The sequence below is a fragment of the Macrobrachium nipponense genome, chromosome 1 (genome assembly GCF_015104395.2).
Source record: "Macrobrachium nipponense isolate FS-2020 chromosome 1, ASM1510439v2, whole genome shotgun sequence".
NCBI lineage: Eukaryota > Metazoa > Arthropoda > Malacostraca > Decapoda > Palaemonidae > Macrobrachium > Macrobrachium nipponense.
In genome coordinates, this window is record NC_087200.1 from 97686904 (window position 1) to 97713167 (window position 26264).

Sequence of the window (26264 nt, forward strand, 5' to 3'; positions counted from 1 at the left end):
GCTGATGTCGGCTTTGGTGTAGCCTTCCCTGATGTAGAGAGAAGCGGCAGGCTATCATTGTGGCAGTAAAGAAACACAGACTTGGTTTTTTCTTCTTTACTTAAAAAATGATATATATATAATGGATACAGAAACACAACGATCCTTTGGTGGAGAGGTAATAATCTCCTACAGGGCTTGACTTCAACTAACCACACATACTCTCCACTCTCCAAGAGAACATCTTAAATAATCATTGACAATCAACAACAAGTAATATACAAACTCAACTAGTCATAAACGGTCATTTACACCTCTTCCTTAATAACCCACAACAACAGAAATACCTTTATACTTAAACTGTCCAACTAAACCCAAACAGTAATTAACAGTTTCAAACAATAATTATACACTCCCCCCTGAATTACATTCACATATATTACAAACTCTAGCTCTTCTAACTCTTGTTGAATGTCTTGGAATCGCGTTGCACTCAGCAACAGTGCCTGAATCTTCCTCTTCCCCCTCATCTGCATGAACAGGAAGCTGTATAAGAAGCTCCTTATCCTCAGCATTAGTAGTTTCCCCACTCAATATCAATCCTTGTGAAGAACACGAACGAAGATCTCTAACATGGCGTGGAACTCCATTGACTTCAACAGCTTGTTCTGACAAAACTCTCGTAACCTTGCCTCTTTCAAATTGCATATTGCATCGCATGTTGGATGGTTTTACCCACACCTCATCACCTGCTTTGTAGGGGCCACTCACTGCCACTTTGTTCATTGAGCATGGATCCACTCCTTGGACCCTCACAGGGTAAGAATACAGCATACTGACAGGGGCGGTCGTTGAGTCGCAGTCATCCCGAGGCTCATCAAATTTACAGATATACAGCCTCTGCAATGCTGCAGCCTTTCCTTGCAGCAATGACTTTAACAGTTCGATGGCATCTCTCAGCTATACCATTTCCTGATGGAACATAAGCACATCTAAAATTAAGATGCACGCACCACTTTTTTGCAAAGTCAGCAAATAGTTTGCTGCGAAAAGCAGGGTCATTGTCAGTTAAAAGTTCCTCCGGCGCTCCTCGTTCATAGAACACTGTCTCAAGTTGCCTGATGATGCTCTCACTGGTCTGGAAATGAAGCCGACGCCAGATGGCAAATCGAGATGGTCCACAATCAATGAGAGTAAGATACGGCCGTCCATCATAGTGAGTAATATCCATGCCAACTCTCTGCCACACTCTATCCACTTCCAGACTACCTTTCTGCCACTTCACTGGGGCCGGGTCTATTGACTGGCATGCCTCACAGCATTTGACAACAGCCTGTGCTTGCCGCCTGGTAACTCCTGGATGGACTTTCTTCACAAAATAAAGAGTTCTTCTCACACCTGGGTGACCAGCAGCATGATGGATCTCCTTAATTCCATCACTAATGGCAGTGACAACAGAAGCACAAACAAGTTTTGCATCTTGGTGACATGAACCAAGGTCCCTCAGCCAGCGCTGAGGTACACGTGTCAAACTGTCAGCTTTATTATTGGCAGAAGACACAAGTGTTAATAGACAGCTGGAGGTCACACTCTTCTATCAATGACAAGACTATTCCTAGTCTTCTTCTGATGAGCATTTCACTTGCGGCCTTAGTCTTCAATCTGCTTTTTTCCTAAAAGTCCATCTGAAATCCATCTATGCACAGTAGATGAGTCAGTCATTAATTCCACCTTTTGTATCTTCCAAGCCAGTGCAAGATTCAATCCTTTAATGACTGCATCTAGCTCAGCCATATTGATGTGGCAAGAGTCGTCTTTCCGCAGCCAGCTGGCATCTTCCACAATGAAACCATTTACTTCCACTGCAACACCAAGCGCAAGAGAACTAGCATCCACCCAGATCTTGAATTTGTCACCGGTGACATTCCACTGTCCTCTCACAGGGTCACCCTTCTTAACCTTCTCCAGAAGTTCCTGCAAACACATTTTGATGTAAACATCATTAATGACGTCGTCCCATCATTCAGTGACTTTATTGACTCTTCTCTTGATGAATGCTACCGCCACTCGCAGCCATCCACAAACAGGGTAATGGCCTAACAGTCTACCACAGTATGAGAACACTGCTCGCCGAGTCAATTGTCTTGGTGCATCGCCCAGGTCATTGTCCCTTTTCCAAAAAAGACTCTCCTGCGCTCCCCCCAAACTCTCAGGCCCAATGCTCGAGCCCCTTCAGCAAGTCTTTGGTGTGGCTTACTTACTAGCCCAAAATTTCTAAGATGCTCCTCTACACGGCTGGCCTTAACAATATCTTCATTCACCAAGATGTCATCAATATAAGCTGATGTTCCTTTTCTTACAATTGGGTCCTGAAGGAGAACACAGTTTAAAACAGATTTCATTACCATCGGAGCAATATTCAAGCCAAACCCCAGTCGAGTCAGGCAATACCTCTGGCCTTTGAAATATACGGTCTGGTATGGCCACAGAGACTCATGTATTCTTATTTGCAGGTAAGCTTTAGCCAAGTCGACTACAGATACATTCACTCCTTGCCTGCGCCACTCACGTAGTTTGTCTGAGCACACATCCGAGTCTGCTGTAAATGCATCAAGGTACGTATTCAGTTCTCTGAAGTCCAGTACAGGCCGCACCTTCTTTTTATTTTGCTGTACAATAGCCATGAGGGGAATAAGCCCCTTAGCTGGTCCATATTTATTCTCATCATAAGGAAGCAGCCAGCCATCATTCACCCATCTTTGTAGCTCTGATTCATACAGGTCCTTTGCCTACTGAGGTACAGAATATGCCTTTACTCCATTCTCCAGGACGCCAGGCTCTTTGCCCTCAGACCATTTCCATGTAGCTGTCCAACATTTAATCACAGGATCATAAATTGCACTAAAATCACACTCATCCCACCCCCACCTCACATCAGCAGCTGCAGAAAAAAGAGTGTCTTCCATTCCAAAACGTACACCACCCTGGGTATCGACAGTGACTCCTCCTAGAGCCCTCACACCATCCATGCCGAGAAGAAATTTAAAACCGAGGGGCATTAGAGTAGTTACACATACAGAGATGCTGGCAGTAGCTCCATTTCGGAGCTGCAAGTGCACGACGCCCATTCCTTCACACACCCATTCTTGCCCACTCACAGTTATCATGCTAACTGCGCACTTGTTCCATGCCTTACAGCATGAGACATGAGCGATGCTTTGAGAACACCCAGTGTCTACTAACACGCAACACTGAAGACCCTCTACACTCAAAACAGTACTTGGCAGCACCTTACTCAGTGGGTTTGGGGAGAGGAGGCTGGCGCTGATGCCTCCTCTCCTTGCTCGTTTCCCGGACAAGCTGACGCAATATGCCCCATTCCACCACAACGATAGCACTTTACCCTTCTTCGAAATCGACCATTTACTCGGTTGCGAGCAAGACAGTCCCTGGCAAAGTGATTTGGTCCAAGGCATACATGACATTTCTGAACTGTTGTTTCTACTGGCACAGAACCCAAGCTTCCTGTGGCGCCAAAACATGTTTCCACTGAAACAGAAGGAAGGTCATCTTTCAGAACCGCCCATGCCCGAGCCAAAATCTGTTCCAGATCGAGGGCCTCCATGCGAGACCCAGCTCTCAACAGCTGACGAACTCTCTCTGGAAGTCCAGCTACAAAAGCACATGCAAGAGCTTTTTCAGAAATTCCTCCAAACAGGGATCCGAGTCGACGTAGCTCAGCTAAGTAGACATCCGGTGCTTCTCCACTGTGCAACTTCCTACTGACAAACTGTTCATAGGCTACATAGGGATCAACAGCAAACGCAGCCAACAATGCTTCTTTCACCTTGTCAACCTTCTTCCTATCTGCTGTGGGTAACTGTAAGTACACTGCAAAGGCACCACCTGTAAGCCGCAGAGGAATCACACTGGCCACATCATCAACCTTCCGAAGCTTGCAAACCAGTTCCAACTTCTCCAGCCACTCCATAACAGATTGTGCGTTTCTGCCATCATACTCAGGGATCAGTTTCAAGTCGAAGTTACTCTCCATACTGCCTAGATAGCTTGTGGCAGTAAAGAAACACAGACTTGGTTTTTTCTTCTTTACTTAAAAAATGATATATATATATATAATGGATACAGAAACACAACGATCCTTTGGTGGAGAGGTAATAATCTCCTACAGGGCTTGACTTCAACTAACCACACATACTCTCCACTCTCCAAGAGAACATCTTAAATAATCATTGACAATCAACAACAAGTAATATACAAACTCAACTAGTCATAAACGGTCATTTACACCTCTTCCTTAATAACCCACAACAACAGAAATACCTTTATACATAAACTGTCCAACTAAACCCAAACAGTAATTAACAGTTTCAAACAATAATTATACAATCATCAGTTACATCGATTTTTACAGCTGAATTATATGGAATTTTAAAGGTTTTAAAGGAAGTTTTAATTCGGAATGAAAGTAATTTTATTATATATCGTGACTCAAGAAGTGTTCTTCAGTCACTGGAATCTTTTAACCCTTTAAACCATCTGATTTTAGATATATTGGAATGGCTGCTTTTACTAAAAAGAAGAGGGAAAGAAATAAAGTTCTGTTGGGTGCCTTCTCATCTTGGGGTGGCTGGGAATGAGAAAGCTGACCAACTTGCAAATTCTGCGGTCAGCTCCCCAGAACCCACAAGATGCCTACTACCATATCGGGATTTATATCCTCAAGGTCAGAGAATTAAAAAATGTTGGCAGTCCCAGTGGGAGGATATTTTAGATAATAAAAAAATGCATAGTATCACGTCATCAGTGTCTCCTTGGTCATATCCATATATGCAAAGGAGACAAGAAACGATGTTGTGCAGATTGAGGATTGGACATACAAGACTCACCCATGGGTTCTTGATGTCTCGTGAAAATCCTCCGTTTTGCGAGAACTGTATTGTGCCCTTGACTGTGAAACATTTGCTGGTTGAATGTCCCAGACTTGGGAATTTGAGACATAGGTTCCTGTCTTGGGGTCGTGACAGAGTAGGTAATTTTATCCTAGCTACAATTCTTGGAAAGGATTGTAATATAGAGCAGTTATATATTTTTATGAGGGAGGCGGGCCTCCTTAACCAAATTTAAATTATACATAGATTGTCTATGTAAGAACTTATATATATGAACAAAATTTTTATATAATATATTTGTAGATATTCTTAAATGAAATTTATCAAAAATTTATTTTTTTTATATTTAATTTATTTCGGTGTCAATTACCCAGATGACGCCAGATATAATACATAATCAATCAATCAATCAATTTATTTCAGTGTCAATTACCCAGATATTGTGACACCAGTTATAATACACAATCAATCAATCAATCTCCTTTTCACTGCCCTCTTAAGTTGAGACTGCCTTGACGGAGTTACGCATTTCCAACCTATGGTTGAAACTGCGTAGCGGGCAAGAGGGCTTTCGAACTGTTAGAATTATCTCCTAGTTTGAATCTAAATGTCTCAATTTTTCTCTTACTTGATCATCTTCCAATCTCTTACTTTCTCTCGCTCAGTTACTCCCCCTAGCTGTCCTCCTCATCTTCACTAAAACCCTCGTGCAGGTTAGGTAGGAGCTGGGTCTCTGAACTTAGGCTTTACCTTGATCCAAATGGCAGGGACTATAGTGGTTTGGTCCGCCGCTCGAATATGTTTGGACCCTAAGGATATTGATGTGATTCCACATCAATATTTATTGGGGCGGGACTACATGTGGGGACTTGCCTACGGAATCCGGGGAGGTATAGTCTCCACGGTAGGACTCTCGGCAATTTATCCGGATTGCCCTCTAAAATAGAGCGGGGATGATTGCATACTAGCTATGCCCTCAGTCCTATCAAGCGGGTTTTGCTTACACTTGAGCCAATCATGTTATGATAGGGCCATACCTTCGGGGTAGGGTAGGGAGTGGACATATGGGAGTTGGTCTCTGCTACGTCTTTGGTCAGGGGGAAGTCTTTGAGAGGAGGCCCAGTTTTTCCCATGACTTGCAGTTGGTTTCTCTGTAATTTCAAAAAAAAAAAATAAAAGGAAAAATGGAAATTGACTATGGAACTCAGTCCCCCAGAAAATGTGACCCCATGACACTAAATTCCCATTTGACCCTGGAAACGAACAAGGACACCCTTTTGGACACTTCAACCCAAAATATAGCAACTATGGAGCCTTTTACTAGGCCGAAATTTGTCAAAAGAAAATTCCAGCCTAGCCCTTCTCTAGCTTTAAATGGTGCTTCTGATCCTTTGGAGAAGGCACCAATGTCCAACCTTCACACCCCTCCTCAGGCAGCATCAGCTTTGTCTGGTGTTCCTGAGACCGATAACCCTCTGAAAAGGAAGGCAGCCATAAAATATCGGTCTCCTTCCAGAAATAAGGAGCAAGTCAATAAGCTGAAAGCTCTTAAAAGAGGCTCTAGTTTAACAGACTCTAAAGGGAAGTAAATTAATTAATTTTCTACAGTGGAACTGCCAGGGATTAAGAGCTAAATGGGAAGAATTAAGGCTGCTCATATCAGAAGTGTCTCCTGTTTGTATAGCTCTGCAGGAGACAATGATTGGTAATAATATTTGCCCCAGCCCACGAGAGTATACATCCTATCACTCCACCTATAATTTGAATATTGGAAGCCATGGTGGTGTCGCTTTGTATGTTCGAAATGACACCCCACAAAATCCTATCAGTATCCAATCAGCATTGCAAGTGATAGGTGTGCAGATCCATTTGCAAAGAAAATATACAATATGCTCTCTTTATCTACCACCTAATGAAGCCTTCCCCATCAATGAATTTAAATCTCTTATTCAACAGTTACCACGCCCTTTTGGGGTGACATCATCACCAATCAAAGAGGAAGGTACTTAGGTTCCATCATAGAAGATGAAAATGTTGGGATCCTCAACTCTGGGGAGTCTACGCATTTTCATGTTCAAACAGGCACGTTATAAGCAATTGATTTATCTATATGTAGTGATGACTGTCTTATTGACTTTAATTGGAGAACTATAAATGATAGATTTACCAGTGACCATTTTCCGATAGTGGTGAGTGTAGCATCAAGTCCTCCATCTTCAAGGCTACCCAAATGGAACATTGGTAAAGCTGATTGGTCAACATTCCAGGAGCACAGCTCAATAGATGACTCTGCTGATGACTTTCCCTGTGCAGATGACGTTCTTGACTTTTTGAATACAATAATGTTCTCAGCGGGTCTTCAATCTATACCTAGGACTTCAGGCAAATTTGTCCGCCGACCAGTTCCCTGGTGGACACGTAAATGCCAAGAAACTCATAGAACTATGAGATCTGCCTTCACCAGATACCGCAGACGAAAATGTGAGTATTATCGTGTAGAATTTCAAACAGCGAGAGCTCATTTTCGCATGGAAATCAAAAAAGCATGAAAAGAATCTTGGACGATATTCATATCTTCACTAAATTCAAAAACTTCTCTGACTCTAGTTTGGAAGAGAGTTAGAAAAATAGCAGGGAAGTTTACTCCTTGTCAACCTCCAGTTATCAAGGTGAATGGTTGCGATGTAGCAGACCCCCAGTTAGTGGCAAATGAGTTTGCTAATCATTTTGCTAATGTTGCGAAGAAAAATGATGATAGACCCTATTCAGGTCAAAGAGGGATAATGGAACAGGTCGAAATTGATTTTAATACCTTAAGACATTAGCAATACAATGCTCCTTTTACTATTAGAGAATTTGAATCAGCCTTGAATAAATGTAATGAATCGGCTCCTGGACTGGACGATATAACATATTCAATGATTAAGCATACCCCTGAAAATACCAGACTTTTCATATTAAGCCTTATTAACAGAATTTACCGAGAACATATCTTCCCCAAGCTTTGGGAGAAGTTAAAATTACTGACATTTGTGAAACCTGGAAATGATCCATTCAAGACAGAAAATTATCGTCCTATCGCAGTAACATCTTGTTTGTGTAAGATCATGGAAAAAATGGTTTTCGGAGTATGCACTCCACAACTGATGTATTGGTATGAATGGAATCTTCAATGTGTGAAGCTTTTGCCAACAAGCAGCATCACATCACTGTTTTCTTTGACCTAGAGAAGGCTTATGATACAACATGGAGATATGGCATTTTGAGGGTCCTTTATGCATGCAACCTGAGAGGCAATTTGCCCCTCTTTATTAAGGCTGTTTTAAAAAATAGGATATTTCAGGTTCAGGTTAGAGCAACAATGTCAGATGTGTTCAATCAAGAAGGAGTACCACAAGGAAGTGTTTTAAGTGTATAACCTTGTTCGCCTTGGTAATCAATGGAGTTTCTAAAATAATTCCCCAGATATAACATATACCCTTTTTGTTGATGACCTATCGATTTCCTTTGCAGCATCAAGGATGGCAGTGGCTGAACGCCGCCTTCAGCTCTGCATTGATAATATAGTAAAGTGGGCTGACATTAATGGTTTTAGATTTTCCGCCAGTAAAACTGTAACTATGCACTTTTGTCATATAAGGGGAATCCACCCTGATCCAGATCTATTCATTCATAGGCAGAGAATTCCATGTGTTGGTGAAACAAGGTTTCTTGGTTTGATTTTTGATAGCAATATGCCTTGGATTCCACATCTGAAATATATTAAGGCAAAATGCTTGAAAGCAATGAATTTGCTGAAAGTCGTGTCTCACACTTCGTGGGGTGCAGACCGAACTCAGATGTTGAGATTATATAAAGCCTTGGTCTTTTCTAAATTAAGTTATGGGTGTGAGGTGTACACTTCTGCGAAGCCAAATAGCCTTAAAATGCTCAACTCAATTCATCATGGAGGAATACGATTATGTACAGAAGCATTTAAATCATCTCCCACCAAGAGCATGCTTGTAGATGCTGATGAGGTGCCACTGGATCTTCATTATAAGCGTCTGCTGGTTCGGAGCTGGTATAGATTCCAGAGGCTACCGAAGTCTTTAACCAGCATTTGTATGAGAAATGAAAGGCATTGGCAGTTTTATGAAAGTCACCCCAAGCAACCTCATCCATTTGCTTTTAGAGTAAATTTTATTGTCCATGAATTAAATATGCCAAGAATCGAGATTTTACCAGCAAAATATTCAGTTAGTCCCCCCTGGAACTTTCCAGAGGTAAAATTTTGTAGATATTTTAATTTTACCAAGACATAATTGTCCAGTGAGGACATGTGGTCAATATTTTTAGAACATTCCGTGCAACATGATGACTCCACTGCAGTTTTTACGGATGGCTCAAAGTCAGATGCTGGCGTCGGCTTTGGTGTAGCCTTCCCTGATGTAGAGAGAAGCGGCAGGTTATCATCTGTTGCATCGATTTTTACAGCAGAATTATATGGAATTTTAAAGGCCTTAAAGGAAGTTTTAATTCGGAACGAAAATAATTTTATTATATATTGTGACTCAAGAAGTGTTCTTCAGTCACTGGAATCTTTTAACCCTTTAAACCCTCTGATTTTAGATATATTGGAATGGCTGCTTTTACTAAAAAGAAGAGGGAAAGAAATAAAGTTCTGTTGGGTGCCTTCCCATGTTGGGGTGGCTGGGAATGAGAAAGCTGTCCAACTTGCAAAGTCTGCGGTCAACTCCCCAGAACCCACAAGATGCCTACTACCATATCGGGATTTGTATCCTTTAGTAGGTCAGAGAGTTAAAAAATGTTGGCAGTCACAGTGGGAGGATATTTTAACTAATCAAAAAATGCGGAGTATCACTTCATTAGTGTCTCCTTGGTCATATCCAAATATGCCAAGGAGACAAGAAACGATGTTGTGCAGATTGAGGATTGGACATACAAGACTCGCACATGGGTTCTTGATGTCTCGTGAAAATCCTCCGTTTTGCGAGAACTGTACTGTGCCCTTGACTGTGAGACATTTGCTGGTTGAATGTCCCAGACTTGGGAATTTGAGACATAGGTTCCTGTCTTGGGGATGTGATAGACGTAATTTTATCCTATCTACAATCTTGGAAAGGATTGTAATATAGAGCAGTTATATATTTTTATGAGGGAGGCTGGCCTCCTCAACAAAATTTAGATTATAATAGAATAAACATGTAAGAGTTTATATATTTGAATTTCATTTTTTTGTATAAATATATTTTTAGATTTTTTATATTAAATTAATTTTAGATTTAATTCTCCTTTTTATCTAAATTTATTTCGGTGTCAATAACCGAGATGTTGTGACACCAGTTATTAACAGACATAATCAATCAATCAATCTGTATCATCTAATAATCTTGCTATCTTAGATTCAGTACATCATACCGGTATACGCTTGGCAACGGGCGCCTTCCGATCCTCTCCCATCTGAAGTTTATTAATAGATGTGTGAAAAATCCCACTAGAGTTATATCGCCAGTCATCAATTATCAGGTATTGGTTTAGGGTTCAGAGAATCCCCAACTCTAAAGCCTTTGAAGCAGCAAATAGAAGCTCTTTCAACAATTTTTATGAAAATCATCCAAGGTTTCCTGAGCCTTTTAGTTTTAGAGTAAAAAAGCTCTTGGAAACATTGAATATGTTAAGAAATCCTGTATGTCCAGTTACTTTACCAACTACCCCAGCTTGGAAATTATCTGTAATTAAATTTTATAAATATTTTAAAGGTGTTAAAAGAGAAAAATCAGATGCAGAAAATCAGAGCATTATTTTTAGAACATACTGCAGAACACTCAGGCTCTACATTTGTTTTTACCGATGGCTCCAAAACTGATGATGGGGTCGGATATGGAGTTTTTAGTGCTGATTTTAGCCGCAGAGGAGCACTACCCATCGAACTTCACGGCGGAACTGTATGGAATTTTAACAGCATTGGAACAAATTGCAACCCTCCAGAATTCCACTAATATCACCATCTTTTGTGATTCCAAAAGTGCATTACAGGCACTTCAAATTTTCAATACTGACCATCCAATTACATCGAAAATCTCACAGTGGGTATTTCTCCATCAGCGTAGAGGGATTACAATATGTTTTTGATGGGTCCCAGCACACGTAAATATATGAAAAAGCAGACCAACTAGCTAAATCAGCAGCAACCAATATGATACCAAGACCAAATGCTGTACCATATAGAGACTTTTTTCCTCATATATCAAAGTTCATTGCAAGATTATGGGAACAGCAATGGAATGAAGTAGGACCAAATAAAATGAAAGAGTTTGCCACACATACACACCCTTGGAAATAAGAATCTGCCTAGGAAATGGGAAGTAACGATATGCCGCCTCCGTATAGGACATACAAGATTGACACATGGGTATCTCATGAGCGGTGAATACCAACCTTACTGTGATGACTGAATGTCCTAGTCATCGGGAACTGAGAGAGCAGCACTTTAAAGACAAAAGAGATAGAGATGGTAATTACAGTTTGGCAAAGATATTGGGTGAAGAAGCGCACTATGATTATGAGTGTGTTGTTGAATTTTTAAAAGAAGTTGGAGTTTTGAACGAAATTTAGGTATTTCGCTTTTATGTATGTATGTAGTCTTTTTAGCTTTGGTTTTTTAGAATGTATGTATGGAAACGTGAGTAAATGTATTTATTGCCTGTGTGTGTTCTAGTATGAATGCCTTTGCCTCTGTGCAATTTTTTTATTTAATTTTACCATAATGTTTGTTATACTGTGTAACCTATTTGGTCCCAGTTCCCGGCCTTTGGCCTAGGCCATATATTTTATTCAATCCTCCAGGCCAGCCCTATGAGAGCTGAAAGTCAGCTCAGTGGCCTGGTTAAACTATTTTTATAATGATAATAATAATTTAACTTTTGTGTTTTTTAGTGTTTATGTAGCGGCTTTGCACTAGCTGTAGTGCAATAGTGATGTGGAATTTTAAGAGTTTTTTTATGATTGTGTGCGTATTTTCCCTAAATTGGTTGCCCAAATGGATTCGTTCGGCGTCAATGATCCTGGTAGCCACAACGCCAGATAATTATTAATTATTCATTCATTTGTAAAGCAATGCGAGCAGCTTTTACGCGCTATTCCAGAAGTAAATTTTCTTATTATTTAATCTTCTTTAAGAAGGCATGAGCCAGATTTCGATACCAATTAAAACAAGCCAAACGTCAGTCATGGGTAGATTTTATCTAAAAAACTAATTGGAAAGCCCTTTTACCTAAAGTCTGGAATAAAATAAGAAAAATTAGTGGCAAATATGTACCAACACCTCCACCAGTGTTAACCCCCAGATGCTGAAGCCTTGCCGAGGATGGGGGGCGTATGGTTCAGCAGCTGGGCCCTGATGCCTGGTAGGAACTGCTTTCTCGCTGGGCCTTGGTGCCCAGCTGTTGATCCAAGTAAATAAGTCTGCCATTTTCCTCCCCACCAATGGCCCGGCACCTTGATGTGGTGGTGGGGCTTGTGTGGTGCAATGATGAACTGGGCTATAGTAGCGGAGTAGTGCCCTACCCTAGCAGGTCTAACTATGCTACACAGGCCAGTTCTGAGCATCCAGACTAAGCTCGGTCCAATTATGAGCCTTCTCCTATTTTCAGTCCTTAACTTTTTCCCCTATCAGGAGTGACCATTAGTTGACAACCTTGGACCTACATTGGATTACGGCTCTGACTGCTCCTCTGATTTGATGGAGGGTGAAGAGGACTGACATGTCTCTCCACCCGTAGAATTCAAGTACCTGGCGTGCCCAAGCGAGGGAAAAGTCTTATGTCAAACATGGCCCCCTGAGCTGGGTCTGATCTCGACGGACTGATGACGCCTCAAGTTCTGGGAGCCATGTTGTAGCCTCTAGGGGTGGCCACTAAAAGTCGCATGACACATCCCTCCCTTGTTGGTCTCCGTTTTATTTAGGAATATGGTGGGCGGAGGACTACCTGGCTGAAATAATACAATACTCGTATCTATGGATATATTAACCCCCATTGTTGACCATCCTGGATCGGACTTGGAACTGGCTCAGGAAACTATAAATAAATTAGTTAACGATGATTCCAGATCCACAACCATATCAAACATAGCAACTATTCAATGCCACAAAAGGAAATTCCTCCAGTAGCAAACGAAAAAATGGAAAATATTAACAGATTTCGAAATAGACGACCTAAATACAGACCAGATCCTACATTGGTACACTTTAACTCATTACTTGGATTTGACACTTGGCCAAGATGTTTGGTTTTTAAAACAGAAACCGAGCTGACCACTGCTAAATTTGAGAATATTTTATTAGCTCAGTACCCGACCAAAGAAATGACATTTAGACGTATAACAAGAAAAGAATGGATACTGGAAGCCACCACAAAAATTCAATCGGAAACTTACCGAAAGCTTAACAATATGAATGGGATAAATGTCACTGTTCAAAGACATAAGTTGAACAGTATTGAGGGAACAGTAATGTTACCACCAATAATGATTGTGATGGCCTACTAGATGAGACATTACTATTGAACTCATTCAAAATTAGATGTCCCAATATTGAAAACGTAAAAGTATATGAAATCCCAAATAAAAGACATCAAAGTAAAAAATTGAGAATAGCTAAAATTAAATTTGAAGGGCAGACACATCCACCTAATATTAAAATAGAAGGCCTCTTCAATGCACAAACTGCTCAAAATATGGACATACTAAATACAAATGTAGAAATGAACCAATTTGTGCATTCTGTGGATCAGGAGATCATGAAACCGCTTGGAACTGTGGAGTTCCAAAATGTTGTAATTGTGGACAAGACCACCATGCCAGATCAAAAATATGCCCATTCTACATATATAACACCAAATTAAAACTATTAATAAGCAGATCAGGCATGTCAATTCCAGAAGGAAAGCAAGAATTAAAATCAAGAGGTTTAATGGACCCTGCTAGAAATAAATCATATCGAGTAGCTGTAGAAAAAGTGATGTCCAAAAAACATTTTAAAATACTGGGAAAAACTAATGATAAAGAAACAAGGTCAACAGACATAGAAATGAACAAAAAGTGTCTTGGAGAATTTTCTCCAATTTGCTTTCTCTAGCACTATCGTGGTGATCTCGGGATAGGTGGACCATCATTGGTGTCGATCACAATTGGAGAATGGTCACTGGTATGCCAGCCATCACTTGTTCTCCAACTAAAATCACACTGCAGTTGGAGCTACATATTGAAAGGTCGATGCAGGAGACGGTGCCTGTCTGAATGTGGTAATGGGTAGGTTCTCCAGTATTAAGAAGACCTATATCTTCATTTCCTATTAAAGGTGCCATCATATTCCCTTTTTTATTTTATGTTACATCTCCCCACAATGGATGTCTACTGTTGAAATCACCAAGTAGAAGAAATGGCTCTGGTAGTTGCTGCATTAAGTATATTAAGTTCTCTTGGGACACATGGCTATTGGGTGGAATGCAAAGGGAACATAAAGTATATTTCCTTCTTAAATTATTTCTTACAGCCACAACTTGAAGTGGAGTATTTAGTTTCACTTGGTAGTGTGGAGCGTCTCGACGGATGTAGATGAGGGATCCACCATGATTTCCCACTTCTAGATCAAATTTAGTTCTATAGAGAACATATTTCCTAGGACAAGGAGTATATTCAACTAGCATAATCTCCTGCAAACATACCCCTACAGGAGAGTGCTCATAGATCAATGAATGAATGAATAATTAATAATTATCTGGTGTCGTGACTACAAAGATCATTGCCGCCAAACGAATCCATTTGGGCAACCAATTTAGGGAAAATACACACACAATCATAAAAAACTCTTACAATTCCACATCAGCTATTGCACTACAGCTAGCGCAAAGCCGCTACATATGTAAGTGTTTACATAATAAAAATATGGAATGTTAGTCCATATATATAAAAGACTAAAACTAAAGAGGTCAACCAGATTGCTTGCAGGAATGTGATCAGACTAGAGACGCTAAAGATGAAGTATACAATTAAAGTAGGCTAAGATAACATGCCGTCACCTGTAGTCATTCATTTGTTTTGAAACATTAGTCCAAGCTCCCTGCTTGAGACAACTACCGCGACCTATAATTCAAACGGCCTACGTGATCTGTAGTATGTCTCATTTTGTATGTATGTTCATATGTTTGAGCTACTGTCTGCTCCTTTATGACTTGTAACCGAGATGGTAGTCAGAATAGAGTTAGCCATCATCATTGGCAGACCTGTACCTCTTTACTTAAGCTTTATCATGTAGAGAGAATAGAATTAGCCATCATCATTGGCAGAAGCGATCAAGCTATCGTCATTAGAAGACCTGTACAATCATACCTGATCTTCACCATGTAATCTTAGAAGAATATATGTATTTTTATACTTCGTGTTTTCTACAAGAACCTCACATCATTGCCGAATCATCATGAGTTTAACACATCGTCGTCATAACCAAAGAAGATAATACCAACTTCGTAAGTGATCTACAAACCCCAAGACACTCCAATGAATATGGAAGTGCAATACCAACCGACTTAGCGTAAGATTATCGCAAGTCTAACATTACCTCATAGGGCGCCTTATTATACGAGGCAACAGCCCTAATAGTGGTGGCAGCGTACCAGAAGAACTCTACAACGACTTCCGAAGAAAAACCAGAATAATGAAGTATCATATCAGAAGTCTACGACGACGCAGGCAACAGATTCTTCAAGCAACTTAGTATCATCGTTTAGTGAGCAACTTCAGAAAACAACAACTCTTCAACAACGACAAAAGCAAGAGATTCTTCAAGCAACTTAGTATCATCGTTTAGTGAGCGTTTTCAGTAGTGAATAACTTCAAGAAAGAAACCCGACGTGTCTTCTTCCTACGGCAACGCAAGCTTCGTCTCTCATTAGAATAATTCAAGAAAACATCGTTATTGAGCGTTTCTGGCACTTCAAGAAACAAACCGAACGTGTCTGCAGCATCGGATCTTCAAGGGCTCGAATCATCGAAACAACGCGCACGGGGAAAACTGAAGCCAAACCAGGTCATCCGCTAAAAACAGAAGGAGGACCAAGGCCGTGTGTCGTTATCGGAACACCGTGACTTCCCACAAAAAGCAAGCTAAGTACAATTTTTTATTCATTTGGAGTAACTGAGTGTTTCCTTTGCAGGTCGAATTTCGTTATTCCTGTGGCTGAAGTTACGAGACATTCTTAATCTTACTTTTTTACAGAAATTATCTACATCATTGAGATTTCGCTACTGCGAGTTTTTATCTTTGAGTGTCTGTTTCCAGAAGTTCTACTGAAATATCATAATCATATACTATGTTAATTTTATCATTTTGGGTGATTATTAATCCCTTACGTAACAAATCATATTAAACAGTGAATATGCGTTTATGCAGTGGACGTCTGTATTTATACAGATGCATGGATAGGGTCGTTAGGCACCGTAGTGATTAGAAAACACACAAAAACAAGTGGAACACCCATACAAATCTAGATAAATTAGAGGTAACACTATTTCGGGTCATGACAATAAATGCTCCTTTGCAAGTCCCGATCACAGTTTTAGTCTTGAGTTTTTTTAGTTATATAAAATATTGAACCTCAATGACTCAACTTAACTTTAAAAATACGGCTGGATTGCAAGGAGTAACATGTCTGTAAAAAGCTTTCATTAGGCTAAATGCGCTGACCAGGATCCCTCACTATCTCAAATTTTAGCAAAGAATGAAGTAAACAACAGCAAGTACAAACAGTTAATATTGAATGCAGTAGAGATAACTTGTCTTAATAGTAATCGCTCAACTCCTAATAGTTCGTCATTCATACGTTCGTTGCTTTATACGTAACCAACAACAGAATGCTAAAAACACAATACGTTGCCAATGGTAAACAGCAGCCCTGAATATCAGAAACAAACAAATCGTGTTTAAGCGAACTCGGTTACTGTGTCATATAGTCAACGGTCAGGGTCAGTTAAATCTGCCGAGTGTTCAAAGCAAAGCACATTCCATATAAGCGACTTCAGCGGAAAGGGAGAGCGATGTTGAAAAAATTAAAAAGGAATTTCCCTATGCATCACACGACCGTATCAAGTAATCAGAGTAGGTTCTCGTTTTTTTTTGTGTAATACCTAAGTTATTATAAGTAGTGGTGGATTAAGCCCGACTGTACGCGCCGTAAAAATTAGAATATCTTGTTTTATTCCTTTAGTACACGTAATATCCTGTATTTACGGACTCACCGTCTGTTGTTCGAACTTCCCTATTGAGAAGTCCAGGTAAGTGAGCGCTTACAGATACCTCTATAGTTATAAAAAACATTGATCTGTATCTAGTTAATTGTAAGATATCCATCTAGGGGTATACAAAATATCATATTACCTCCTGCAAAATAAGGCGTGTTTATCAAAGGAAAATCCTATAAACCTTCAAACATATTAAAATCCGTTTGAACAAAAAAGAGACAGTTAATCAAATAATAACTTATATAGAGGAACTATACATTTGTCTCAGAAATCGAATGACCCAACAGAATTCTCCCACAACCGCAGTCGCAGTTTGCACGCAAAATCTCGAGAAGCATGCACCCTCGAATGTCTTAGTGCGTGTAAAAAGACTTTGCTGGGATCTGAAATTTTAATCCTTCCCGACACTCTGAAATATAACGATTTCCGCGAACAAAGCCCTAGACACGGTTGACTTGCAGCAACAAGTTAATCTAGTAATCCACAAAACCTATACATATAAATATCGCATTTTTTTTATTGTTGCTAGTTTGTAATCACGCCCAATCAGTCGTAGATGAATCTCTCTTATACTCTATCTAAAGTAATATCCGTAAAGTCATTCAAGCAGAGGTGATTCAGCAGAAATTTATTTTTTATCTTTTATCTGAATACCAGGAAGTTTCTCCACTAGCGAGTGATCTCTGGGGAAAACGGATGTAATTTAACACAAATACGATCTAAGGACAAACATAAAGCTATATACGTACCTTCGTATAGACTCTCAATGAAATTTCAAGATAGAGATAAATGACGAAGTTGAAAAATATTAGTAATAGGAGTCATTAGGAAATCAAATAAGCCCATATAATTTTTCCCTCAAACGTCATGCCATAAAAGATCGGACTTGGCGTATCTGCGTAGATTTCTGTCGCTTAAACAAGGAAACGACTCCCGATCGTCTTCCAATGCCATGTACCAACGCTATCTTATCTCTGTTAGGTTAGAATAAATTTTTCACCAGCTTGGACTTACTTAAAGGCTTTTACCAGATACAATACCTAAGTGATTGTACCTCATACACCGTTTTCAGCACACTCAGGGGACATTATCAATTTTTACGTATGCCTCCGGCTTACGTTGCGCCCCAATTACAATATAGTGTTTGGAGACTTTTAGGGGATACCCTACATGCTTATATGGTTGGTCTTATAATCTTTTCTAGATACCTTAGAAGTACATTCACATAAACTAGAGTTAGTGCTACAGAGACAAAGACAAATAATCTCAGAGTAAAATATCTAAATGTGAGTTTTTAAAAACTGAACATGTTTATTTAGGTTTTATGTGTCTGGTCAAGGTCTTAAGTAGTCCATGGTAAGGTGTCGGCTATTCATAACTTCCGGTACCTATTAACGTAAAAAGGGGATACAGCACTTATGCGCTGTAGTGGGTATTACAATCGTATGTAAATATGTAACTCTTCAATCATGACAGCTCCTTTAACAGATCTTACGAAGAAGGGCGTAGATTTATTATGGTCTAAAAAGCATCAACAGGCGTTCGATATCTTAAAAGCAGAATAATGCAGCTCACCTAACTTAAAAATCCCTGATTTAAATAAGGAATTTTTTTTTATTGCAACAGACGCCTCAGACCAAGGGGTAAGAGGGATACTACTTCAGCAATATGTTAAACAGTTCTTTCTTCCTATAGCTTTTTATTCACGTAAACTAAAGCCCTCTGAAAGTAAATATACAGTAATAGGCAAGGAAGGGCTAGGTATCGTTAACTCACTAGTACATTTCAAGTTCATAATCTACGGCTATCCTGTTAAAGTCACTTACCGAGTTTTTTTTAAAAGGCTTTAATCATAGTCCCAAAGGAACTCGGTGACATATGATCATTCAGGTTTTGGAGCCAAGTTAAGATATCTACCTGGGAAAGCAAATATCATAGCTGACGCATTATCCCGCAATCCCACACCATACTGCAAGGAACCATTAATTGGACTAAAAAATATAGAAACATCCGTGCCTATTGTTAAAACCGTATCTAAACAAGAAAATTCATTAACCCAAGAGATCGCGAGCATTGAATATCTGGGTTGGAGCGCAGAACTGTTACAAACTGAACAAAGCAAGAGTCAACAGTGATAAGCCAAAACAATAAACACTTCGAACGGAAACAGGGTCAGCAGCAATAAGCAAAACAATAAACACTTCGAACGGAAACCCTAAAGCAAAAGTATATTTAAAGTATGTGTATCAGAATTATGTAATCAAATGTAATATTATATGTAGGTCCGTGACGAGGAAAACCCGAAGAACACAGCAGGTGACTAACGACCAGGTAGTAGTAATAATCTCTTTCATACCAATCGTCCTAAACTGGTTGCATTCCGTCATCCAGGGTTCTCTTTTATGTCACAGAAAGCCAAATCACTGTTTTACTGGCCTACAATGCTTACCGATATAAAAAGCACATAAATGATTGTAACACGTGTCATGAAAACAAGGGACACACTAAGACACCTGTCAGTTTAAGGGCATATCACGTGCTAAATCAATCCTTGAAAGAATATACGTAGAATTATTAACAGAGTTACAAGTCTGACAGAGGAAATAAAAACTTCTTAGCGTTAATAGTTCCTTGACACGTTATATAGAATTAATAGCACTAAAAACAAACACCACAATTGAGTGCGCTAGGAATATTTATGAGTGTTAAATCAGTAAACATGGAATTCAACACATAATAATCTGTGACTCAGGTGGTGTAAATCAATAATAATCTCCTTAACTCGTGTGTGAATTCCGTTCCATTATGAAAACCAATACCATATTTTATCACCCAGAGTCAATCGGTTTGGTAGAATAAGAGATAAATAAGAAAGTGTCAATGTCTTACGAGTTACAACTCGTGATATTGGATCCGAACTGGATTATAGCGGTTCTCGCGGTTTTAAATACCTTTATCATTCATATCTTGTATCTATAGAATTGGTACCGCAAGTAGCCTTATACGGTACGCCGCTAGAACACTTTTTCACATATTCAAGCCAACCATTAATTTATCAAATATATATAAAAGAATAAAAATAAATAAATAAATATAAAAAATAAAATAAATATGGATACAAGTGGAGCCAATATAATACACTCCGTAAGAAGTTGGAAGGGTTACAAATTATAACAAAAAAGGAATCACGATAAAATCAATAAGCAAAAACGTAACCATAGTTTAATTAAATATCCAAATATATATGCGTAAAGATTTGAACTCTAACTTAACGCTTTAGTAATGACAAATAAGCTAAAAGTTCAAACACATATCAAAACCTACTGACATATTGTCTGTCCCGGTGATTTATATTCGTAGTCAATGAAAAAAAAAAAATAAATAAATAAATAAAATAAAATAAAATAGATTTTAAAGTCAGGAAGTCTAGAAGTGAAAATGTATATCTATGGAATAATCCTATATGAATCTTATACAGGGCTAATCTATATTTTATAGAATGTGTATGGAAACCTTTTTCATTAGTTTGAATAAGGAATATTTAATTTAACATAATTACATTTATTTACAATCATGCAGATTTCCAACATGAAACTAATATATTGTTTAATTTTGGTACTGTTTTTTTTTTTCAGACATTCTTGTGTGGGTCGAGTATTAAAAAACAAAAAATTTATACTAAAGTCGTATTTATTACAGCAAGTAACGTAACTCTTAGCTGGCTGAGAGCAATCTCCTGCCAGGACGACGTCATCAGTTCTGAAGGTGCATGGCGCGTCTGCCGACTCATCGTTGTTCTTTTTAACCTCAATAAACCGCTTGCGAAGCAGGTTGACTGGAGAGAGGAATGCTTAGCTCATGAACTTCACATGTGGTTCATAGGTCATGATGACATGACATAGCAATAACCTATTCTTATCCGTGTGTGCAATGCAATTAGTTAAGGATTGCAATCGTTTTAAAATGAATAAACAAAATAAGCAAACAGAATTTCTATAACAACAAAATGAATTAATTTTTTCTGAACCTCATAGACAATTAGAGTCAATAAATCAGTTATGACATTGGTAACCGGACATTTAGAAGTATCAAGACATGTATATGAAAAATTTACTTGCAACATTAGTCTATGACAATTCAAGTAAATCACATTCATGGGAAAATGTCACATTTTCTTGATAAACCCAAAGTTTATATAGAAATTAGTTGCATAGTGGGTTCTTTCATTGCATCTCTAGCCTATTAATAAAGTTTAAAAATTAACCTCAGAGGATGCGCGCGAGAAATTTAAATATGAAACTTTTGTTAGGGGCACATAGGATCGGATTTTATCACAGCTTAATTTCAGTTAGCATAGAGAAATACAGAATCATGATTAATATTCTCTTTGAATCTTATGTTGCCTGGCAATCTTACAAATAGCTCCGTTTTCCACTTCTTTGTCTAGTAACTTACTACCAGTAATATCGAATTTTCTTTGGGATTCGTAATGATATCTGTTTATTTTTTATAATTATGGATATTTTTACAGTCATCATAGACCTGGATAGGTTCACTCATTGTTAATGCCATGGATAAAAAAGTTTGTACAGCTGACTTTTGAATTCCACAAATATCAGCGAATTCATATGGGTTAAGTCTGGTTCTAAATGGCTTTTCTCCCCCCCTGTATTTGGATGTCGTCTGAATTTACTTTGCCCTTGTGACAAGTATAATTTCACTTGCAGGCTGATTAATGGAACCTGGTTACAGTATCCTGCAGTACGAGAGTTTCACATCGCAACTTCAAAAAATCGTTCGTCGCTGCGGACGACGGCAGTCAAGTAACAACCGCCTACATTGTGAAAGGAATAAGCACCATCATAAGTGAACAAACTTATCTCGAGGACTTCTTCGACCGACACCTGTATCCCGTCGTTAATCTCGTTTTAATGCGGAACGCTCCGGCGGCTGTCGGAAATCGACTACAAAAGGGACATACTTTCGACAATTACGACCAGAAGGATGTTCAACTCTACTTTGCTGGCAAAGGACTCGCGCTGGGGGTGATTTTATTCATCGCGAATGTAATCGTGTGGCTTAGGATGCAGAGAACAAGTATGAGACCGAAATAGAACGTGAGACCCCGCCAGGCAATTTTCCCCTTGTTTTAACCATTTGAAATTGGCCATTTCATTTGGCTATAGGTGGTTGTCTGGAACTGTGTATTGGACTAAAAGTTGTTCGAACGCTAGTTAAATGTGTAGTAGTATAACCTCGGTCATGTATCCTATATATATAAAGTATCATGTATCCTATATATAAATGATCATAAATAACAGAATCGAAATATATTTTTGCGTGTACGCACTAGGAATCTATATATAAATGATCATAAGTAACAGAGTCGAAATATATCTTTGCGTGTACGCAATAGGAATCTATTTAAAGTGCACATATATTAATCATAATTATATGAATCCATATACAAATGTGTAAATAAATCAGGTAGCATATAATCAATCTGTTACCTTTTATCTTACCAATAACTGCAGACATATATCAGTTAGCATAAAAATCAACGAATCAATCAGCATAAACATTAATAATTTTTATCAATTCATATATGAAATTTTTATCAGTTAAAATATGATTTTTATCATGTTATCAGAGTACATTAGTATTTTCTGTAGCATATGTATCTTAATGAGATGAAGTGAAAAACTGTATCAGTATATATCACGTGATCACTATTATTTACCAATATCATTGTTTTATATCTTATTACTTGAATCTGTATTTGTGTACACCATGAATTTTTTTTACTTATAAGTATTTTCTATATATATATATATATATATATATATATATATATATATATATATATATATATATATATATATATATATATATATATCACATAGTGTCTGTATCACACTCCTATAAGTTAAATGCAAGTCAAGTTTGAGTAATATTCAGTAGTTGGTTTTGGTAGCTGACCGAGCTTTTATGTAAGTGTTTACATAATAAAAATATGGAATGTTAGTCCATATATATAAAAGACTAAAACTAAAGAGGTCAACCAGATTGCTTGCAGGAATGTGATCAGACTAGAGACGCTAAAGCTGACGTATGCAATAAAAGTAGGCTAAGATAACATGCCGTCACCTGTAGTCATTCATTTGTTTTGAAACATTAGTCCAAGCTCCCTGCTTGAGACAACTACCGCAACCTATAATTCAAACGGCCTACATGATCTGTAGTATGTCTCATTTTGTATGTATGTTCATATGTTCAAGCTACTGTCTGCTCCTTTATGACTTGTGACCGAGATGGTTAGCCATCATCATTGGGAGACCTGTACCTCTTTACCTAAGCTTTATCATGTAGAGAGAATAGAATTAGCCATCATCATTGGCAGAAGCAATCAAGCTATCGTCATTAGAAGACCTGTACAATCATACCTGATCTTCACCATGTAATCTTAGAAGAATATATGTATTTTTATACTTCGTGTTTTCTACAAGAACCTCACATCATTGCCGAATCATCATGAGTTTAACACATCGTCGTCATAATCAAAGAAGATAATACCGACTTCGTAAGTGATCAACAAACCCCAAGACACTCCAATGAATATGGAAGTGCAATACCAACCAACTTAGCGTAAGATTATCGCAAGTCTAACATTACCTCATAGGGCGCCTTATTATACGAGGCAACAGCCCTAATACATAAATATTAAACAACACAAAAGCTGAATTATTATTATTATTATAAAAATTAACCAGGCCACCGAGCTGACTTTCAGCTCTCGTAGAGGTGGCCCGAAGGAGTAAATAAAGTACATATACGGTCTAACCCAAAGGCCAGGAACAGGGACCAAATAGGTCATGCAGTATAACAAACATTACGTTAAAATTAGATTTAAAAAAACTGCACAGAGACAAAGGCATTTATACTAGAACACAAACAGGCAATAAATACATTTACTCACGTTTCCATACATACATTCTGAAAAACCAAAGCTAAAAATACACACATACAAAAAAGCGAGATACCTAAATTTCGTTAAGAACTCCAACTTCTTTTTAAAACTCAACAACACATAATCATAGTGCGCTTCTTCACCCAATATCTTGGCCAAACTGTAATTACCATCTCTATTTCTTTTGTCTTTAAAGTGCTGCTCTCTCAGTTCCCAATGACTAGGACATTCAACTAGCAAATGCTTAATAGTCATGGGGACGAGGCAGTCATCACAGTAAGGTTGGTATTCACCGCTCATGAGATATCCATGAGTCAATGTTGTATGTCCTATACGGAGGTGGCATATCGTTACTTCCCATTTCCTAGGCATAGATTCATATTTCCAAGGGTGTGTATGTGTGGCAAACTCTTTCATTTATTTGGTCCTACTTCGTTCCATTGCTGTTCCCATAATCTTGCAATGCAAAATCAACATTCCCTGTCATCAATTCACACGACAGGTGTAAGCGGCATATAGGAGCTACTTCCTCTCCTCCTATACCCTTCAAAATAATTGAATCTCCGGTGAGACTCTTCTCCAACTGAGAGTGAGAACCACGTACTACCAAACTATGGTTACTCCCTATATCACATAATATCTTGACTGGTACTTGCACACTTCCTCCTTGAGTTGACAGCACACCCTCATAGACATATGGCTTAAAAGCCTCCACACTCCTAAGCCACTCACTACTTGAGGTTACATTTCCACTGGTTGCTAAATATTCAGCTTGTTTAGTTTCAGTCTTATCTGGAGTTTGATTCTTTCCCACACTGCTCTTCGTAGTTTGTTTCACCTGGTCACCTTTCACTACTTGACCAACTGGCTTTGACAGCTGTTGATTCCGGTAACATTCTTGACTGAAGTGTCCTGCTCTTCCACACTTGAAGCAGACAACATTAGGTTTCTGTAACTGTCCTGAAAAATTGGATGAGGATTTCACATTAGCTTGTTAAGGTGTATTACCTTGTGTACTCTTGGTAGTATCACTTGTAGGTTTCCCATTAAATTTGTTCCTGATATTTGGATGAGACTTAAAACCCGGGCGTTGTTGATTCTAGTACTTGACATTGTAATTGCGTTTGCTACTAATTATATTGTAATCTTCTCTCAGTGTAGTAGCTTTGTCAAGTTTCTTAACCTCTCTCTCTCTCAAATTGGCTCTTATATGTTCAGGAATTCCCCTAAGATACTGTTCAAGAACAAGTAATTCTTCTAACTCATCAAAAGTTTAAACTTTAGCAGACTCCAACCAACGTTTGAAACACCTTCTCACTTTGTAAGCATAATCTAAGAAGGTTCCCTTCTCATCTTTTCTTAAATTTCTGAATCTTTCATTGTAGTAGTCTTTACACTGATCAGCTGTTAAGGCTAGATAAGCACTTCTCCCTTTACCAATTAAGACACTTGGTAGCAAAACTGACCATTTATCTTCTGGCCATCCCATACCTGAAGTCACTTTCTCAAAGTGATCAAAAAATTCACCAGGAGCTTCTTCAGTAAACTTGGGGATTAACTTCTGTACTCTTGCTACATCAAATACAGGGTCTTGATTACCTTGGTAAGGATTAGACGGTGTCACCGGTAATGTGGATCTAGCTCTTATCAATTCCATCTCCCTTTCATGTTTTGCAATTTCTCTTTCCTCTTTTATCCTTTCTCTTTCTGCTTCTGCTGCTTTTTCTTTTTCTCTTTCTTGTTTTTCCCTGTCTATTCTTTCTCTTTCAGCCTGCATTTTCAGCTTGATCAAATTCTCTTCTGCTTCAATGCATCTAAGCTCTAACTCTGTATCACTTTTCTCTTTCTTTTCTTCTTGTTTATTTATAAGATCAGCACGTGCTACATTCAACTCTTGAGCTAATTCTATCTCATCTTCATTAGTTATTCTACCAGTCTATCAATGATTCCATAGCAATACATCTTATTTGTGCCTTTACCATACTAGTAGACACATAACCACCACATGCTACTGCTAAAGCGCTCCGCTGTGCTTTAGTCAAAGTGGTTTCAGATAACACTTGGATGGAAGGGGCTGCTAGAAATTCCTGAACCTTGAACTGAGCCAT

General features: G+C 38.6%; 1 pseudogene; it reads right to left on the reverse strand.

The window, feature by feature from the left end:
- Window positions 1-384: 384 nt before the first annotated feature.
- Window positions 385-26264, reverse strand: LOC135218884 (uncharacterized; annotated as a pseudogene).